Source organism: Crinia signifera, chromosome 6 (genome assembly GCF_055691185.1).
Source record: "Crinia signifera chromosome 6, ASM5569118v1, whole genome shotgun sequence".
In the NCBI taxonomy this organism is placed as follows: domain Eukaryota; kingdom Metazoa; phylum Chordata; class Amphibia; order Anura; family Myobatrachidae; genus Crinia; species Crinia signifera.
Window position 1 is genome coordinate 199929081 of NC_139222.1, and position 14598 is coordinate 199943678.

General features: G+C 45.7%; 1 protein-coding gene across 1 annotated transcript in view; it reads right to left on the minus strand.

The window, feature by feature from the left end:
• PGS1 (phosphatidylglycerophosphate synthase 1) overlaps positions 1–14598 on the minus strand; it is a 97790-nt gene that overhangs the window by 69399 nt on the left and 13793 nt on the right. The gene's annotated exons all lie outside the window — the stretch shown is intronic.

Consider the following 14598-nt stretch of genomic DNA (forward strand, 5'->3'; position numbering starts at 1 on the left):
ACGGGGGTGTGCACCAAAAATGTACGGTGCTACAACCGCTCGATCGGCGAACGCACCGTGCATTTTGCCCCAAAAACAGGCGGACACCAAAGATAGCTCCAGACCACCCCTAGAGATACCGTATGAGAGCAGACGCCTGGGTCTGCTAATTAACGCTGATTACTACTCAAACACATACACCTGAATGTAATAAGCAATGCTGCAGCCTATTAAGTGAAAACCATTATTTCACTACCTGCAAGCCACACACAGCCCTCAAACACATTGGAAGCATATCTTTGAACACTTCTCTACATGTAAAGGTTGGTTTAATTGTAGGTAGCATTCATTCTAATGCAGCCCATACACGCTGCGATGCGGGCTGTGCGTTCTGTGCTTTGAGGTGCGTGCTCCCGCGGCACCTCATAGCACAGTACAAAAAGTATGTGCTTGCACATACTTTTTGTACTTTGTTTTCATCGCATTGCATGCACAGGCAATGCAATGTGATCCGTGCTTGTTAAGGGTACGCCACCGTGCACGGACGTACGCTCACTCTCACGATCGGTGACACACGCTGAGTTTTCCATTGAAAAAAAGCGAGACCCGTCCGTGCAATGTGGCGTACGCTCAGATATACGCAAGATGTCGGTGGGGAAACAGACGATACCCATCCGTATATGGTGGCGTACGTTCTGTTGTACGCCAGTTATCGGTGGCTAAGAGGGGATCCGTCCGTGTACGGTGGCGTACGCTCAAGTGTACGCCACTCCCCTTTGTCGCACCCCCCACACCCCCGACTGCTGTGCACACAACATATACCCTGGACACCCGCACCCGTCAACACGCACACCTCTGCCGCCTGGCCTCACCTGGAGCTTACACCTCCGCACACTCCTATAGTAACAGGCTCACAGCTTCAGCTCCGGTCTCCCGCCGCCGCCAGCAGCTATAATAATATCTCCGCTCTCTCACTCAGCCACTGCTGTACGGGACAGCGTCCACCCTAGGGGGGCCGACCGCCCCATTCACCCCCCTCTAAATCCGCACCTGGCTCTGACCACATTAGACAGCCATTCTAGGTGCCAGAATAGGGCACTGAGCACCTTACCCAGCCATTCTAGATGCCAGAGTGGGAAGCTGAGTAGGTGTCAGAAAGAGGCACTGACCACCTTGGCCAAGTATTAGAGAAGAGCTCTTGCCATGCCTTCCAGTTGTGGCTTTGAAGCTCCCAGTACTTTAGCCATCAATTCCGGGTACTGAAATAGGGCTCTTAACTGTCTGAGCCATTTGCTTCAGCTGCCTGGAATAAGTGTTATATCAGTAGTTCCGTCTACTTGTAAAGCGCAACGGAATATGCTGTGCTATATAAGAAATTGTAAATAAATACTGTAGTTGCCGGGAAAAGGAACTATGCCATTTTTTTGATTCCCTAAATAGGCTTTGCGGTACATGGGTGTAACTTAGGGATGGCCATCGTTGCAATTGCCATCGATGGCAATTCTGCAACTGGCCATCGATAGTGCTTAACTATGCAATGGATGACCATCGATATTTTTACATATCGATGGTCATCCATTGTATTTGATTGATTGGCCTGTGGGCCAATCAAAACACAGGGGGTGGGGCTTCATGGGTGTCAGGGGCGGATCTATGTCTCAACACTTTTTAAAAAAATTTGAATTTTTGGGGCAATAGTGTCGGGTGTGGTATAGCTCACAGACAATGTCTAGTCAGACAGTCAATAGGTAGACACCAAAAGTTAGACCTGCATTAGTCAGGCATTGACAAAAGTTAGACATGCATTATTCAGACATTGACAAAAGTTAAGCCCCCTACACACGGGGGAGATATATTGCTCAGCAATATATTGCTAGCAATATATTGCTCTGTGTCTCCTGTTCATCAGCGACCAGAGATGGTCGCTGATGAAAAAGAAACTGCCGGGGGAGCCCGGCAGTGGAAATCAGCTGGCCGCAGGAGCATGTTCCTGCGACCAGTGATCACTACTTGGGTAAAAACGTGAGCGTGCACCCGGCGATATAACTCCGGTGCACACTCCCATCGCGGGCAATATGGTCGCTCAGCGACCATATTTCCAGCGATAATACACAAAATCGCCCCCGTGTGTAAGCACCTTTAGACATGAATTATTCAGACATTGACAAAAGTTAGACATGCATTATTCAGAAATTGACAAAAGTTAGACATGCATTATTCAGACATTGACAAAAGTTAGACATGCATTATTCAGACATTGACAAAAGTTAGACATGCATTAGTCAGACATTGACAAAACTAACAACACAAGTAAAATATTGACATGAAAAATCTATATGTGTACATGGACACTGTATAAATGTGGTTATGGCATATTACATCTACAGTGTGTAGGTCTAAATTCATATGGTCGACCACTAATCATCGACAGTTTCAATTGGTCGACATTGAAAAAATCAACATGAATTTTCTGTGTTTTTGTGTCTATGTTGACATAGGTAGACACACATGGGTACTGTCTAAGTATACCGCGTCCCCTCACACTATTATATTCTCCCCCCATGCCGTAGTGGATGGCATTAATTACCACCTGTCGGCACATGTTGGCTCGAAATTTTGAAAACAAAATGCATGTTGACCGTTTTCATGTCGACCTATTGTCTGTCGACCTTTGGACCCTGTCGTCCTTTTTCACTGTCAGCCATTGGACCCTATCGACCGTTTTATTGTCGACCTTCTGACTGTCGACCATTAGTGGTCGACCATATGACTGTAGACCTAGGTATGTAGATGTAATATACCATAACCACATGTACACAGTGTCCATGTACACATATTGATTCTTCATGTCAACATTTTACTTGTGTTGTTAGTTTTGTCAATGTCTGACTAATGCATGTCTAACTTTTGGTGTATACTTACTGACTGTCTGACTAGTCCTTGTCTGTCAGCCATCTGAAATCCAGCAGGCATAACATAAGTTTTGGCCAGGGTGATTGGACCAAGAGTTTGTATATCCAGTCAATGGGGAAAGTGGTAGGAGGGATGAGACCCTCGGTAGTGCAAGATACCAGGTAGGTCATAGAATAGATGCAATTAGAGAAGATTGCCACAATGATGAGTTGGATGTACCAGGTCCAGGTAAAGCAGAGACGCAGTCAATGGTGGCAAATATAGGGATATGGTGGAAAATAGGCGGAGTCAAAGTCAGGGCAGGGGTGGTCAAGAGAGACTGGACAGCAGTGAGCAGGGAATCACTGGCACAGCTGGTGCATCCTCTCTTACTGGATGGCTTTTTTCTACCATATTCCCTTGCCAGCCCCCCTAAACCTGACTACTTCTCTCCCCCATTCCACTCACTCCTCTTCTTTACCTCTATTTCTTTCAGTTACCTAACTCCATTATCCTCTTTAACTTTATCAGCCTCAATAGTATTAATTCTGCTGCCATGTACCTTTTCATATGGACTATACAATCAAAGGACATATATATATATATATATATATATATATATATATATATATATAGTTCGAGGGGAGACCGCACTCGTACTCACCCAATGCAACTTGGGGTGCCTTACAAGAGGTGCATTAGATCATGCACCCAAATATAGTCCAGAGTTCCCACACTGATCCGTGTAGGATGTAAGGCACTCGCCGGAATAACGAGTATCCAAACTCTGTTATAAATTCATCAAGTTTTTAGTTTTTATTCCAGTCATAGGATTGTGCTGCGATAATCACTATGCCCGTATGGATAGTGATTATCGCAGCACAATCCTATGACTGGAATAAAAACTAAAAACTTGATGAATTTATAACAGAGTTTGGATACTCGTTATTCCGGCGAGTGCCTTACATCCTACACGGATCAGTGTGGGAACTCTGGACTATATATATATATATATTCATTCAAAATATGACAAACTAACAGTGCGCAAAAAATAAGGAGTTATAAATGCCAATTTATGTCCAATTGGGCAAGATGTACCACACATTGTTCCTCCACGTGTATATAATAGGCACTCAGGTATTTAACCCGGCAGCTCCAAGCTCTCCACCTCAGGTGAGGTAATCCTGGATCCAACAGGTGCTTGTCTACAAAGAAATAAGGAGAGCGAGCGCTCTATAGTGCATGAATCTGTATGATAAATTTATTCAAGGTACACACAGGTTTACAGGTTTACAGATGGCTTAAGAGCCCTCTGACGAAGTTGATTACGAAACGCGTTGGGACGTGGCCTAGCGTCGTCTCTGACCAGAGTTACCTGTGGGGATATCGTGCCGCTCTGACGTGTGGAGTCTCACCGCTGCTGCTGCTGCAAAGTCGGATTGCCGTGTGAGTGTAACCTCTCCAACACCCGGCTGCTGAGACAGCACGCCTATGCTTTATATCTGCGGTGTTTAGTACCGCATTGTCTGGTACGTGATTTTAAGCCATCTGTAAACCTGTGTGTACCTTGAATAAATTTATCATACAGATTCATGCACTATAGAGCGCTCGCTCTCCTTATTTCTTTGTGTATATATATATATATATATGTGACAATGTGTACTAGGGGCGGCGGCACTCGCACACACAGGTGTGATTACCAACATGTAGTGGCAAGCGCTGCCACTTTATCAAGGTGCCAATGAACAAAGAATACATAGTGTCTTACCTAAATAGCCCTTGGTCCCATCCATAGGTAACTGTGTCCGGCCCGTGTGTCTGAAAATGATGTCACGTGCTTCCGGCAACACAGTGAACCACGGAGGGGATCAGTGACACGTAATCTGTACAAAAACATACAAATCATTAAAAGAACATAGCATGAAGAAAAACATAGTAACCAGACAGTGAATAATCTAGCAATACATAAATAATAACAATACACAAAAATGTATAGTAATATAAAGCAAATACACAAAGCCACATCTCTTTAAAGAAAGCAAGTAAGTCCTAAGTTCTGATTTAGCCGGCGGGGTGCCAATGTATGCAGGAGATAGATCCATCGGCTCTCCGCTTGTAGTAGCACTAATGATCTGTCACCCCCAGGAGACAGTGGAGGTACATGATCAATAATTCTGTAACGGAGTGAAGTCAATGAATGTCTGGTTTCTACAAAGTGCTTGCTGACTGGGTGTTCGCCATGTCCAGCTCTAACGCTATTTTAATATTGAACCTATGGGCAGCAGCCCGCTCCCTGAATGCCCTGTCGGTTTTTCTGACATAATGGAGGTTATTCTGATCGGAGCGGCCAAACGTGCGTACGTTCGCCATTAACGTACGCTAGCCGTACGCGGCCGTTAGGGTTAGGTCCACCCACAAATCAGCCGCTTACGTACGGGCAGAAATACCGTAGAAGGGGAGTGGCGTACAAATGAGCGTACGGCAACGTACGCGGACGGCCCAGCCCTTGCACTCCGACAACAGGCGTACAACTGAGCGTACGGCGCCGTTTACGGACGTCTTTCGTCCGTCTCCCCACCGACTTCTTGCGGAGATCTGAGCGTACGCCAGTTTGCACGGACGGGTCCCTATTGTTTTCAATGGAAAACACAGCTTATGTCACCGCTCGTGAGAGTGAGCGTACGTCCGTGTACGCTGCCATACCCTTCACATATATGGACCTGCAAATCTTGCCTTTCAACTACAAATCTCACAATTGATTAATTAATCTATTTGTTATTCAATTATTGTTTTCTATTAACTCAATTGTCTACCTTAATAAAGACCTAATAAACCAACATTTGAACCCTCATTACATGTATATTTGTTATGTTCTAATGTGGCATTTTAATCACTATCTATGTGTCCCCATATTGCTGTTACTTTTAAATCAAGTTATGTTGGTGTTTCTGTATATGTACTAAATTATGTCCATAATTAGTTTGTCCAAAATGTGTAACATGTATACCTACCCTGATGTTATGTGTGATGTTTTAATCGAACAACATTAAACATTCATGCATTTTCACTATGTGTAATTTTACTCAAAAACACACACATTCACACATCAATCATTACACCTCACCTCAAATTACAAGTATAACTTACAGTACACATCTGTATGTACCTACCCTTACAAGCCCTCTAACATATTTATTAGTAAAAACACAGGCAAGTTCGAACTGTACATAAACTTTTATTTCGGACAACAATAATAAGGGGGGGGGGGATAAAAAAAAATCCGGGCCTCCAGAAGTCCAAACAGGGGCCCTTATTCTGATTGATGCGGACTTTACCGCATACTTTCGGATCGCGTGTTTACGGCGTCTGCGCATGCTTGGAGAACGCAACGCGCATGTGCCACGCTTTGACTCGGTACCAGTTCGGCCAGATCCCGTCCAGAACTGTTCACCGCTATCATTCGGGAAATAGGGGCGTATTATGGGCGTCATGCGGAATGACACATGGGCGTAGTTTCAAAGTGGGCAAAACGGGGCGGAAACATGGGCGGACACGGGGGAGTACACTTATGTTGGGGGGCGTACATTCGGAAACCACTCCGAATGCACGCGATCAAAAAGGGCAGAAATGTGCGGTGTCCACAAGTGTACTATTGCTTTGCGGACACCACTCGTTCATGCGGTAGGCGAACGTACGCCTAATGACTACAACCATTAACACCTGAACCCAATAGAATCTACTCCTTTACTCATTACTCACTAATAGGCCGCTTGTCAGTGCTTTAATTGAAACCATTGCTGCTTCAAGGAAACCTTACTAGTCCCCCACATATGCTGTACTTGTCCCACACTTAAAAACTGCTAACAATGGACATGACTGAATATTAATACTATCAATACACATGTGTATTAGACATGTATAATAAGTGGGTCATGTGATGTATAGCAGAAGATACTTCATAGTGGGTTGTTTGGCGTAAATACTCCGCTTACGTGCGGTAGCACCGCTTGGCTCCCGTTCGGATGCGGTATTCCCGAGCATACTCTGTAATACTCTGTAATACCGTGCCGAATCGGAGTGTTTCTCCCGCACACGCATGCTTTGTATGTCGTCCGTAAACACGCCCTGTTCTTAAAGAGTGAGTCCGTCCGAATGCGGAGGACACGTGGGCGTTTCTACGGACGATGGCCGCACGCGGCAAAACACCGTGGCGTGCGGACCGCACCGTAAGAATGCGGGAATATCCGCACCGATCAGAATAAGGGCCATGATCTGGAGGTACAGGAGGGTCAATACAATCTCCCTCATTAGGGCTGCCACCTCCTCCTGCTGCTGTTCAGTGTCTGTAGTGAAGGGATAAAAAAAAAAAAAAAATATATAACATACACAAATGTTTGTTGTATTTGTACATAATAAAAAGTTCAGAGTTATGTGTGAAGGCCACATACATTTTTAAACTACATTGAAGATGGGTCTGCTGTAAACACAGTACTAAAAAATAATATGTTAACACACACATACTGTACATAGTAAATAACATTAATTCAATTACTCCTTCATGGATGAATGTATGCTGTATCCCAATTGGTACTTTGGTTTTGGGGGACTGTCCTCTAACCTCACAATTAGGCTGTGCTATTTAAGGGTTATGACATTGTTGTGGCTTAAGCACTCCTTACTATTTTAAATTTAGGACATTGCTGTACAAATTATAGGCCTACAGCTATGTTTGTAAAGCATGCATCCGCATGGCCTCACACACTATTAACAAAACAATCTCTACATTTATGTTGCACCAGTGCCAGATTAAGCCTTTGGGGGGCCCGGGGTACTTTAGAGCGGGGGGCCCCCTTGCACTTGTCATTACTGGCCGCACACTGCATGGGAGAATATTATACTGTCAAAACACAGAGTAAAGGCAGAATAAACTTGGTCAATGGTTAACTGCATGGGATATATATATATATATATATACACACACACACACCACATGAAAACCCTGTGTTTGTCCCTCTGCCCCTTACTCTGGAGGAGACCTCACAGTCCTAGTGCTGCCTCTGATTAAAAACCCTCCCATGACTAAGCTGCTGCTGCTGTTCTCCATGGACCTGAGAAGCATGTAATGAGCTCCACCAATCAGAGCTCAGCACAAACTTCTCAGCCTCTGTCCTCTGGTGCAAAGTGTCATGGGACTTAGTCAACTCCCAGAAATGCACTGCACACTTGTGCAATCAGTGTGCCTTGGCTCCCGATGCTCAGCACCATAAATCATTGTCACATTGGCAGATAGGTGAAGCTGCAGCACTACCCCACCCATGCACAAAACATTTAGCTAAAAAAAAAAAAACATAACTTAAACATTTTTTTTTTTAAAAAATACATGACAACCACAGGGGGCCCCTAGCTAGAGGGGTGCCCAGGGGCACTGACCCCTTGTGCCTCCATTATAATCCGGCCCTGTGTTGCACATCATGCTGGGAACTGGAGTTACCCAACACCTGGAGCCACATAACTACCACACCACTTATGTCGGATATCTCATTGGATGTGCTGTTATGTCAATTATTCAAGGGGTGAGGCATGGCCACACTCAAAAAAACCACCAAGGGGACCCTTGTTCCTGGAGAAGGACAGGACACACCTCATGGTCGCCCTGCAGTGATATGTTGCAACTAATGTTGATGTTGGATACACATATGTGGTTGTTGTGATTTTTGATGTGTAGAAATGTGTAGGTCAACATTATACACATTATTTACTTACGGCTACTTGAGCCATCCTGGTCCCCGCTGGTTGGCTGTGCGGTGTTTGGGGTGGTCATGAGCAAGGGGGAGGGGGTGGGGGTTGAGGAGGGGGTGGGGGTTGGGGAGGGGGTGGGGGTTGGGGAGGGGGAAGGGGATGGAGAAATGGTGTGGGCCCCAGCTACAGCCAGTGTCTCCAGTGTTGGGGTGGGGGTTGGGGAGGGGGTGGGGGTTGGGGAGGGGGAAGGGGATGGAGAAATGGTGTGGGCCCCAGCTACAGCCAGTGTCTCCAGTGTTGGGGAGGGGGTGGGGGTTGGGGAGGGGGTGGGGGTTGGGGAAGGGGATGGAGAAATGGTGTGGGCCCCAGCTACAGCCAGTGTCTCCTCTTCTTCCTCCTCCTCTTCTTCCTCCTCCTCTTCCTTCTCCTCTTCCTCCTCCTCTTCCTCCTCCTCTTCTTCCTCCTCTTCTTCCTCCTCCTCTTCCTCCTCCTCTTCCGGCTGCTCCTGGGCTGCCTGGTCCCGGCGTGCCTGCTCCCGGGCTTCTCTGCGGGCTCTTGCCCGTGCTGAAATGTTCATGTTGATGGCATAGAAATCGAAGATTGGGTTTCATAAAAAAGGGGGAAAGAAAAATTCACATTAGTCATGCTCATAACCTTCAAAATTATCATTGCTGTGATATTTCAGACATTTATCATGCAAACTAATTGATATCCTACACCCAAAAACTGAGCAACTACTTAAACCCCCCCCTATACACCCCCTATACACCCATATACCCCCCATATCCCCCCCATATACCCCCCATATCCCCCCCATATCCCCCCATATACCCCCCATACACACCCCATATACCCCCCATATACCCCCCATATACCCCCATATACACCCCATATACCCCCCATATATACCCCATATACCCCCCATATACACCCCCATATACACCCCCATACTCAGGAACATATTTATAAAAAGTACACAAAACATTGCTAAAAAACGCTGACATACTAGTAATCAAAACTTACATCGGGCAATATGGCGGCGAAGGCTGCTGAGAAAAACTGGCTGCCGCCGGCGCAGGTCTGACCAGCGCCGCTCAACCTGCCCCAGGCTTCTGCGGACGCCGGTCGTCGAGAAGATCAGGCGGCGGGCAGCAGTATACGCCCGCCGCTTGTCCGCATTGCTAACATATGGGCCCCAGGTGACGGTCCATAACGTCGACCAGGGCCAACAGCTCAGGGGTGGAAAAGGGCCTAGCTCGATTACAAGTCATAGTGGCAATGGTGCAGTTATTAATTGCAGGTACATATATCACTTTTGGTGCTTGCTGATTGGTCGAAAAAATTGTTTGTTTGGTATTAACTTTATTAATCCCTCTTACATTAACAAACTGGATGCGAATAGAAACTTACGCGGACCGTTCCGATATACACACACCACAACCAACAGCATGCATTCAATGTAGAGATGAACTGTATATACAGTGTGCGGAAAATAATACACGCAACCCTCTACTTATAACTACGCTGCTTAAAGGGGGCACGATACACCGATTTCCATGGAGAGGAGTACTGTATTTACAGTGTGCGGAAAATAATACACGCAACCCTCTACTTATAACTACGCTGCTTAAAGGGCCACAATGCGACATGTTGCTGTATGACAATTTCATACACATTACATATGTAAGGAAAGCATTGTAACGTGATGTTTTGAAATGTGACTCACAAAGCATACACGAACTCCAACAGATACCAGCTGACAACACTCATCATTGGAATGACAGGTGCACACATTTCACGATGTAGCCCACAATGCTCCACAACCTGTGTATGTGCATATACAGGTGATTGATCAGGTGCGTTGAGACCTGCGTAATGTAAGCGGGAATTATCGGCGGGAAATATCGGCGTAAATTTGCATCTACATTGCGTGGAAAAATATACGCCCCCTTGTTCATGGCGGGAGATTAACATATAAATATTCAGTCAGATGCAGCCCACAATTGCTGCAAACATGTCTGACTCAGACGATTCCGCAGCTGAGGACGCTCTGCAGAGAGCTACAGCACAATCCCTGCTTGATGCACTGAACAAGAGGGAACAGGAGCGGAGAAGGAGGGCCCAAGAGAGGAGTAGCCTGCAAGATCAAGCGGGCCCCTCAGTAACAGGCCCTGTTGAACCTCCACCAGCTCCACAAGGGCCAAGCAACCAGCCAGAACAAGAGGTTGCATCTCTCCAAACAGGTGTGACCCAGCAGGTGCATGGTGAGAGAACTGGGGCAACCAGAAAACGTGCTGCAACATCTAGGGTGAGGACTGAGCAGGATACCACCACCAGAAAGAGAAACCCTGCATTTGTAGAGGCCGAAATGCGAATTCTAGTGCCCAGGGCACGCGAATGGATTGAATTGGCAACCAGGAAGCCTAGTGCCAGTGCAAGGAGAAACCTTTGGGAGAAGATCGCAGAGGAAGTGAACCAGGTGGCACCAGTGGTCAGAAATTGGGACGCGGTGAAGAAAAGGTTAGTGTGTTTGTCAGGGCAATTTTTCAGCAGTCTCCAGCAGGAACTGAGGCCCTTATTCTAGTTCACTCTTTCTGCCCAAATATTTCTTAGATGGACAAAACCATGTGCACTGCAGGTGAGGCAGGTGTTACTTGTGCAGAGATAATCAGATTTGGGTGGGGTTTTACACCTGCCTCACCTGCAGTGCACATGGTTTTGTCCATCAAAGAAATATTTGGGCAGAAAGAGTGAACTAGAATAAGGGCCTCAGTTCCTGCTGGAGACTGCTGAAAAATTGCCCTGGTCTTTGTCCCCCTGATGTCATATGTATGTACATATGTTATATGTATGTTTTGAGACTAATAGAAAGGTGTGTTTGTAGATAGTGCTACACTTCAATGTCACATGTGAACACAACCATGTCTAATAACCCACATTGATATATGAAACATGCACCATTGGTGTGATGTGAGGTTATGGGCACAGTTCTGCTCATGTGAAGTATGTGATGGGACAAGAGAAAGTGTGTTTTTGAAAGAGTTGTTGTAACATGTTCCATATGATGCTACTGAAACAAGAATGACCAAACTGTGCACATGTAGCTGGTGAGAAACTACACATCCCAGTATGCCATTCCATAGTTAAATTACTCCATAATAACCACATTGTCAAGCTATGGTGGAATGTGTAGTTTCACACCAGGTGGAGGTGCCTAATTTGGCCATGGATGATGTCATTTCTGCATAGTGATGTATGTATGTGCATTTAGTGGCCTAATGAATGAGATGAGACACTGAAATGCCTCCTAATTTAGACATGAATGTGTGTGTGGGACACATATGGCAAAAAAACATAAGAGCACCCACACTAGGAAATGTCACGTAGCTAGGGGTACCACATAGTCCCTTTAATTCCGGACACATATTAATTACACAGGTTCTGTGGCTGGCTGACTTCAAGACTCCACTTCACCTAATTTTAAACTGCCACAGAACCTGTGTAATTAACATGTGTCCGGAATTTAAGGGACTAGGTGGTAACCCTACACGTAGCACAGTGGTGCACATATCTCATGGTGATATTTGTATTTTTAAACTTGTAGGTGGACTGACTTCAAAAGTACACTGAAGAGGAAGATGACTGACCGGTACAACCACAGCATGTCCACCGGGAGAGGTCCTATGCCTGACCATTTGGAGTATACCCCCCTGGAGCAGGACTCCTTGGACGTGATTGATGTGGGGGAGATCAGGGGGATCTCCAATATGGACAGTGAGCTCCCGGCGGAGGTCTTTGATGCTGCTTTTGATGGTAAGTCACAGTAATGCATTGTATTTAGAAAGATATTTTTTATTGCGTATGTGATGGTGACATTGTTTTCAATTCTTATCCTAGCAGAAGCAGAAACCCAGGATGTACCGGCAGCATCTTCCTCTGCAGAGCCACAGGTGGAGCAAGTGGTCCAGCCTCCACCAAGACGTCGCCCCCAGCCCCAGCCACAGGAGACATGGGATGAGAGCCTGTTGGTGACGCTGGAGAGGATCGAGCAGCAAGGGGTGGATGCTGCGATCCGTCAGCAGCAGGTGGCGGATTTTATGGCGGAGTGGAAGGCCACAAACAAGCTGCAGGTTGAGGCCTTGAACCGCATTAATGAAACTCTGGCGGCTGGCATAGTAAGCATTGGCCAACACCTCAGCCGCCAGAATGAACTTCTTGCGGAGCAGCTGTCCACCGCCAGGTCCCTAAGGGACAATCCCCCATCTGCTGCCCCACCCCAAGCTGCTCCCCAACCTTCCACCTCTGCTGACCCTCCTGTGTCGACTAGGGGAAGACGCCGAAAGCCAGCTGAGCCAAAGGCCCCTGTCCCCAAGGCCCCATCTAAAAGGGGCAAAAAAGGGCCCAAATGAGACCTGGTTCACTTCCTCTGTGGTTGGAGCCCAAAGGTTTAAATTGCACTGGACATCCGCTTCCTGAGTTGGCCATCGATCCATTTGCGTGCCATGGGCATGAAAGTTCGTATTTTGACCTCTACAAATGCAGGATATTTTTTTTTGGTGGTGTGTATCTTGCTTAGTATTCACCCTGGTTGTTGCAGTACGTATTCTGGTGTCCCCATTTCTTTCACCATTGCATTTGCAGGGTAACACATGTTTGGAGATATGCAACCTCTTGTTCTGGCAGTTTTTTCATTTTTGTGTCTATTTTATTTGTTTATTTGATTTCTTACATTAAAGTGTGAAATAAGCTGTGATGCTGAACAGCAAATACATTTCTTTTCCCAATTAAATCAAAATTGTGGTCTGTGTAATTTCTTGTGTGAAACAAATACTAGATTTATGTGTACTTACTGACCAGGGTATTTTTGAACATTTGATGAAGTGTGGTAGAAGTTTCCCATGTGTAACCCTCTCCATGGCCATTACCATGTTCCTATCCAACTTTTCCCAGCTAATTAGTTTGTGTCAGCACATGTGCAGAGCAACTTCATAGGTGAGAAAGCAGTTTGTGTGCAGGTGAGGTAGCTCCTACAGTAGTAGGTAAAAGCAGGTCCAGAACAATGCTTTCCTCATGGAGTGGGTGAGGCAGACAAACAAGGGTGAAAAGGTACATTTGTGTAGGAATGCATATGTGTCCTCCCTAAAAAAAGATGTGTGAATGGGCCAAACATGATAAAATAGCTTGTGAACAAACATGCATAACTTTTAAATATATATGATTTGACAGTGTCATAAGCAGATGTAGGAATCCTTTGTTAGAGAGATGTGAGTGCAATAATGTGATTGGTGGCATCTTACATCCAGAGTGTAGTCAAATCCAATTCATAGCAGATAAGATAGTGGTACAGTTCAGTATTTTGGGTACTATACAAAGATTGTGTGCAAAATAGTGGTCATGGCCTTCAAACATTGCTGAAACATCCTTTGTAGGTGTTAGATGTGGTTTATGTTATTGTATCCTAAATAGAAAACCTATGTTTGTATTAGAGTGAACACGTTGACACATGTCGACTTGTGTAGATTGAGTGTGCTACTGTGTAAAGTCTATGAAAGCACGTAGTGAATGTGTCTAACTGTTTAGCAAATCCCTACCTTAGCGTATATAAGCAGGTCTTAAAAAGATTCTTACCTTAAATTAAACAAACGTTTAAATGTGGAGAAGTATAGAAAGAGAAGCTTCCAATGTGTTTGCGTGCTGTGTGTGTGGCTTGCAGGTAGTGAAATCATGCTTTTGACTTAATAGACTGCAGCATTGCTTATTACATTCAGGTGTATGTGTTTGAGTAGTAATCAGCGTTAATTAGCAATCCCAGGCGCACGCTGGCATGCGGTATCTGTAGGGGTGGTCTGAGCTGGCGGTTGCCGGGCGCCTGTCTGGTGTCCGAAATGAACGGTGCTTTAGGCGATCGTGCGGTAGTAGCACCGCTCATTTTTGGTGCACACCCCCGTGTACGCCCATATTTACGCCCATTTTCCCTCATTATTTCGG